Consider the following 7,090-nt stretch of genomic DNA (forward strand, 5'->3'; position numbering starts at 1 on the left):
GACAGCTAGCTAAAAAAGCAAGAAAATGCGGGATGAAGTTTGTGTATTGGTACTCCTTTAAGAGTTAGATGCAACTGTAGCACCCCTCCCGCCCTGCCCAACAGATATAAATTTGGCTACAACTGTGCTTTTAGTCCAGTACGTGTGCTACTTAGATAAAGGTGGCCTGTCTTTCATGAGTTTGAAATGCAAAAGTGCTCTGATGGAGGAATTGCGGTCTGCTTTGGAAATCTAGTGCGTGGTGAAAGTTCATGCAAGTTCTCTCCTCTCTGGTGTCCTCCATGATGATTGTGCTATAGTCTACAGCATTTATTAGTCGACATTGTTGGCGTCTGTGCATAGGAAATGCTGTTTCTAGCTTGGGGCTGCAGAGTACATTGACTGTCTAGGCTTGTATTTTGTAGCATTTTTTCCTTGTTTAATTCTTTTCTGACTTTGTCACCGGCTCCTACTTGACCATGTGGATGTTATCACTGAAGTCAGCTTCTCAACACAACACATTGAATATACCCGGCCGTGGCAGCCGCATTTTGGTGGGGGCAAAATGTAAAGACGCCGGTGTCCTGCATGTTTGGGGTCCATTAAAGATCCCCTGCTGGTCAAAATTAATCCAGAGTCCCTCACTACAGCTTGCCTCGTAATCAAATTATGGTTCTGGCATGTAAAACCCCAGAATTCATTCATTCGCATTGAAAAGAATAAGATCGATGGAGAACAATTTTACAAATTAGGCTCATGAATTGCTCTTCATTCTATAAAGTGTACGCAAACATGTCCATAAAGGTCTTTGGAATGCTGAGACTATGAAAAAGCTCAAACGCTTTGTCACCTAAGTGCTAAGGAGGCTTAGGTGCAGCCTGTGTTTAGGAAGCTAGGTGCACTGCATAGGCCCTGCACGCAAATGCAGAATGTGCTTCTCACGTCTAGACTTGTGCTCGGGCGCAAAGCATTTGAGCACCCTTTGCAGTTACCACAGTCCAAAAATTATTTTGTAGACCTTCGTGTACAGGATGAAAAATTTCATTTATTGGTAGCTAAGAAAGCTTGCTCTGCAAGTTTCAAGAGTGAAGTTTACAAACAGCAGGAAATGAGGAAGAAAAATACACTCAAAGTCGTCTTGTGGCTAAGCGTGCAGCCTGGGGTTGCTACGTCACTGCAGGAATTCGGACATCACAAGTGCCATTGCATTTAGCATGGAATTGCACATTGCGATGGGGCCGCCCCTATTGTGACAAGCACACACGGGAGCAGATTGCTGTTCCTAATTTTAGGCACTATGGATAGGTTTTCATGGTCCACAACCTTTTGGCCCCAATAGTGCAGGATGCATACCTGCCAATTTGCTAAAATCCGATAGACACAACACTAAAGGGAGGCGGAAGGAGGGAATAATAAATTTTTTAAATGTTTGCCCTGAGAGAGGGAAAGGTTTAATGATACGAAATGCAGAAAGGTCGGCCTGACTTTGCCCTGAACACTCACACACCTTATCTGGGATACATATGCACTTCATTAACAATGATTTACTTTTAGACACAGCACACAAGCAGTAGAAAAATTCAAAAAGCAGCGACTGAAGAACAACACATTGTTCCTAGACTACGGTGTCTTTTTCACTGTCTTTGCTTTTGCTGGTTTTACCTGGTTCAGGAACCTGTCTGAACAAACTTGCTTTAAAGCAAGTATCCCTCTAATGTCATTTCACTGCCTATTTAGGGTATTGTCAGATATTGACAAGTGAAACTTTTAATGCGAGAGCGTTAAGGAGCCCGTGTGCCAGAAAATCCGGTGTCCCGCGTCGGACGTTGCCTCGGCAAAAAGAATTTCGAACCCAATTCCGAACTACGCATACCCAACCACTTCTCTACCACCAAAGTTGCTCATAACTCGTCTTTCATTCTTTACAGTGTTATTCCTCAGAATTTTGAGAACGGCAGCCCACAAACAGATGTAGTGGAAAAAAACACCGACAGCGCATGACCTTTATGTTAGCTCTTCACAGACTGAAATATTAAAAGTGCGAAACAATAGCAGGGGATCAACCCACGCAAGAGGCCTTGTTTCTACCAGAAAGCTCACCTTCATGCACAGTGTTCGCAGCCAGCATTTCCCGGTAAACGTTACAGTTACATAAGCTGCAGTTGCCGGAAAGCATTAAAAGCAGTAATGGTCTTTGAACACTCACATTCCACTGGTAAAGGTGAAGCTTAAGCTTCCTCCAATTTTTTTTTGCATGGCTTGACACAACATTCGCAAAGTTGTTGGAGCAGCCCAGATTCGTAAGCATTACAAAAAATTTGGGAGAGTTGGTAGGTATGGTGATGTGAATGCATGGCTGCTAGGCTGTAGCTGTTGCATTTTAGTCAACTCAGTTCTTGTGCAATGGTGGGTGCCTTCTGCTCCCACCATTCACAGTCGCCTGGGACATAACAGGCTGTCGACAGTTTGTGTTGCATCTCTTCTTTTTGATGTGAAACATTGCAGTTGGTTTTCAGTTTGGAGGTCGATGTGACTCTGTATGCAGGATATGAATGTAGACCTATAAAATGGTGCGCATTTAGTTTTTTTTGTTTTTAAAGTTAGAAGTGAGAAATATTGTGTGCCAGTTTGTTCAGATTGCTCACGTGAGCTTATGCAATCAAATTCTGTGGTTGCATGAAACATATGCGTAATCCTTCATCATAGCGGATCAAGATTTAAATGAGAATATCAAATGAATGCTTTGTTTACAACATTAAAAAAAGAAACACCGTCAACATAACTTGAGATAATATGTGACAAGTGAAGCTTTGAGATGTGGACAAATTTACAATGTGGTAACAGCTGAGATATACACAAGCGTGTTCCAACTTCCAACTGTTTTTATTGTCGCATTCACTTATTCTTGTTTTCAAAATCTTACTTCAAAAGTAAAATTTGGAGGTTAGACCTTGTACATGCTTTTCGTGTCTTGCGTTTGTCGTTGCTGTACAAGCAGGGAGACTATTCCCACTTGCTATATTGAACTTGTCATTTTTGGCAAGTCAACTGTAGAATTTTTTGGCAGCTTGTCTCAATTTCATGTTTGTTCTTCGTTGTGCTCTTTCATTTATAAAGTGTATTAATTGGATGCTTATTCCTGCTTCAGAAGCTTTATTGCTTCTTAGAATACCCACATGACCAGCATTAGCACAGGCATCAGCCATCACTTACTAACTTTATTTAGTACGCAAAAGAGAGAACTAAAGGCTATAACTATTGTTGCTTCATACAAGGTGGTGTTCTAATCGATAATGCCACCCATTTTCTGACTATTTATTATAGTGTTCTTTAAATATACAGGGGTATTCCAGGTAGAGCAGACCAGCTTACTTCAATCAAGCAGTATTTTAAAAGCAAACTGTTAAGACAAAATATTCTGCCTGTCGCGGGCTATTTTCAGACATAATGTTGTCCATAAAATTGGGCTTGTTGTGTCGTGGCTATACACCTGTTTTTCCTAATTTGTCTGGCAAATCTTTATTTAGCGTGTTTCACCAACTTGCTCGAACCAGCACCCTCTTCAAACGTGACCCACGCATTCCTATTGTTCTGCGCTTCACCTGCTCAGCTACAGCTATCCACTGCAGAATTGCTGCTTCCCTTGTGTGTGTGCTTATCATTTGAAATTCCCTACTTGCTCGCCTACACAAGCCGTGACATCTGCTGACAGCTGTGGTTCATCGGCTTTCCTTGGTGCACTTATGCCTGTGGCTGATTAGCATTTGAGGCTGAATGTCAGCTGTTTTTATTGTGAGCTTTACTTCCGTCTTCATTGACATTTGAGTCAAACGCCAGGTGTACTTTTGCAAGCCTCCCTTTTGTCATTTTGATGGCCTTGCCGTCAGGCAGGACTGCTTAAGCTGTGGCACATTGTAGATGCGCCTGTCGGTAGTGACGTAGCTTGAAGAAAGAAACAGCTGAGTGGCCCTTGCTCTGATGGGCAGTCTCCAGGCAATGTTACAGTAGACTGCGATGATCGATTGTGCCATGACCTTTCTGTAGAGAAAGGTCACCCATCGTCAAGGGGCCGGAGCAGCACTGGAAGTGTGCGGAGCTGATGCAACTGCTCGCGTTTCAGTGCACTGGATAGCATGATGTTGCCTATTGCAATGTGGCTGGCTAGCACTGTGCTTGTTTGAGATGCCCCCAAGTTGTGTGATTAGGCACACCAGTCTTACAGCAGACATGCATTGATAGCCAGAAAACAAACACAAAAAGAAGGGGGGGAAACGGTGGCCGGCTTTTCATAGTGCTGCAGTTTAATGGTCTGCTTTTTCACCTTAGCATTGCACAAATTTGCTGCTATGAGTGGCCTCAGGATTATGGCAGTTATGGCATTCTGCTGCCGAGTACAAGGTTGTGGGTTTGATTCCCTGCCATGGTGGCTGCATTCCAGAGAGGGTGGAATACAAAAATGCTTGCATACGTAGCTTTAGGGGCATGCAAAAGAACATAGCGCGGTTAAATTAGACAACGAGGCTTCCATTACGGTATTTCTTGCCTCCCTGTGCATAACCTTGAAAAAAAATTCCGCAAATTCTTATAGAAGGTTTTCTATTCTTCTGTGGTGCTGGACCAAGAAACAATGCCCAGTTGTTCGATTGTGTGTAAATTGGATTTTGTCTCCATAAAATTCTTTTTAGCCATCACGTACGTTACAGAAGCAAGCACAGTTCCCTACTTTCACATGCAGCAAATATTTAGGAAAGGAGAGTAGATGATCAATAGGCAAATCATAGTTACCTTATGACATTGGGCCCAGGAACTGCATCTTGAATGTGGGGGCAGGAGCCGAGGCTCATTTAACCTACACAAACTATTTTTTTGTTATTGTGAAACCAAAGCCTAATTTACTGTATTAGAGGGGGATCGGCCCTTAGGTCTTGGGGGCAGTGCCCCCCTGCAATGAAACCTACAAGGGCGCTTGACCCCCCCACCTCTGTCTTCTGGAGCCCCTGCCTTATGAGTGGGATCTGAAGTAAGGGACAGGCATCAGTCCGCTTTTGTCATATGTGCCTAGTTTAATCATCTTTATTATTTAAAGCAAAAAATGTACAAGTCAGACAGGCTTTCAACTGCCTACAGGTGCCCACCATTGTTGAAAGGTAGGCTATTAAAATGGCAGAGAAAAGAGAAAGGGACACGGAATAATATATTTAAATGATGGCAAAGCTTCACATGCGAAGCTCTGTATTGAACTAAGCAACTCTTTGATGCTAACTCGTGGTTGGACCTAGTCCTTGTACAACACCTCCTTAGGTCAGAGTAATCAATAGAATAAGAAAGAGGAAGAAGAGAACAAAGGAAGGCACTGGTTTACAAGAGTTTCTAGTAAAAGCATTGCATCAGCTCAAGAAATCTACGAGATCTGAACTGGTTAGCAAGCACAATTTCTGGCTGTGCCTCAAAGCATTCCATGCTGCCAGTAGTCCTGGCTTGTGATGGATGTTTCAGTCTCTTGGAAATATGCCTAAAACATTGTTACTTATTTTCCTGCTTAGTTTGTGCCACAGATATAGCCTAATGTTAAAATTCTCATTTTTTTTCTTGCCATATGTTTCTTGCATTATATTCTTGTAACTGTTTGTGCTGATGTAGTGTGTGAGACGTTATGTCAGTCTGTATTGAAACACTATTTTGCAATGCCGAGCTTGAAACTGTGTAAGCAGGGGTGCGATTGGGGACTGTTGTTCGGAGCACGTGTTTGGTTGCACTGTGTGCAATTGGCCTAAGCTGCGCCAACTTCACGCAATTGGTCTAGGCCATGCCGACTTTGGCTGCCGAATTCGGCGCGGCCTAAGCGAATTGCTTGTGGCCTAACCGAATGCGCGCTTCAAGCAACTATCCCCGATCGCGCCCCAGGTGAATATCCTGCCCGTTTCTTTTCCAGCAGCCGAAGAGAAAGACTGCAGGTTCTCAACATCCATTCTTTTTAATTCAAGCATTTTGCCTTGCAACACATGAGGTTGTTTAAGTAAAAACATGAGTTAAGTCCCTTCTGCTGGATAAACTAAGCAGTGACTTATTGAACTTATTGTCAATGTGAGGTATTTGCATAAATTGAACTGTTCGCTCATGGAATTGTGTAGACAGATGTGCTGTCAGCGATGATGTTCTGCTCTTGTTTAGTTACTAGAGACTGCACTTTCTGCTTAGAAGTGAATTTCAGGTGAGAAAGCGAACTCTTAGCACGTGCATGGTGCTAACGGTGTTACCACAAAACCATTGTTTTTGCTTGGAAAGAGCCTTGCGAAAATCAATGCTGTTCACAAGTTCGCCACTGTGAAACATGGTTGCTGCTGCTGTTGCTGCTATGAGGCCATCAAGCTGAGGCAGCCAGGAAACTTGTATAAGCATTTCCTGTACTCACAATTTCACAGTCGATGAGTATTGAGATGTATGCTGCATCTTTGCTGGGCAGCACAACATTGATCGTGCCAGCTAATACCTAGTTGCATACATACCGTGTGTCCCAGCTAACGTTAACCAAGCCATTCCAACGAAAAAAGAAGAAAAAAAAGGGTGGTTGAAGATAAAATCATAAAACCTAATGTGTTCGGTTGTCAGGCCTCTGATGACCGAACACCGCGGGTCTTAAGATTGTATCTTGCATCATGTTTTTAAAACATTTTCGTTGAAGAGCTTGGCTAACATTAGCTGAGACACCCTACATAAAAGCTGTCTGAAATATTTATGCAGCACACATTGGAAACTTTCCAGGAAACATTATAGGCTTTACTCAACTGGCCGATTCTCCTGCTCCTTTCTGTCCCTCTCCCCGTCTTGCTCAAGTACTGCAGTTATCTGCGCTTTCTCGTACTGGGAATAGAGAAGCGGAGACTGTCTGTTCTTGACATATGAAGGATACCCATGTCTGTGGAGTGATTAACTCTGTCTTTCATGGTGCATCTCTATGCTTATGCGTTTGCTTCAGTGCACACCTTGATGTACTTGCTTTCAGAGGGAGAGGTTCAATGAGGATTGATGCAAGGTCAGCGTAATCCTTCTCCTAATCCCTTTTTAATGTCCCCTGTGTGTGCGTCTGTGTTGTGGGCTGCCTTTTCCATCT

The sequence above is a fragment of the Dermacentor andersoni genome, chromosome 4 (assembly GCF_023375885.2).
Source record: "Dermacentor andersoni chromosome 4, qqDerAnde1_hic_scaffold, whole genome shotgun sequence".
NCBI lineage: Eukaryota > Metazoa > Arthropoda > Arachnida > Ixodida > Ixodidae > Dermacentor > Dermacentor andersoni.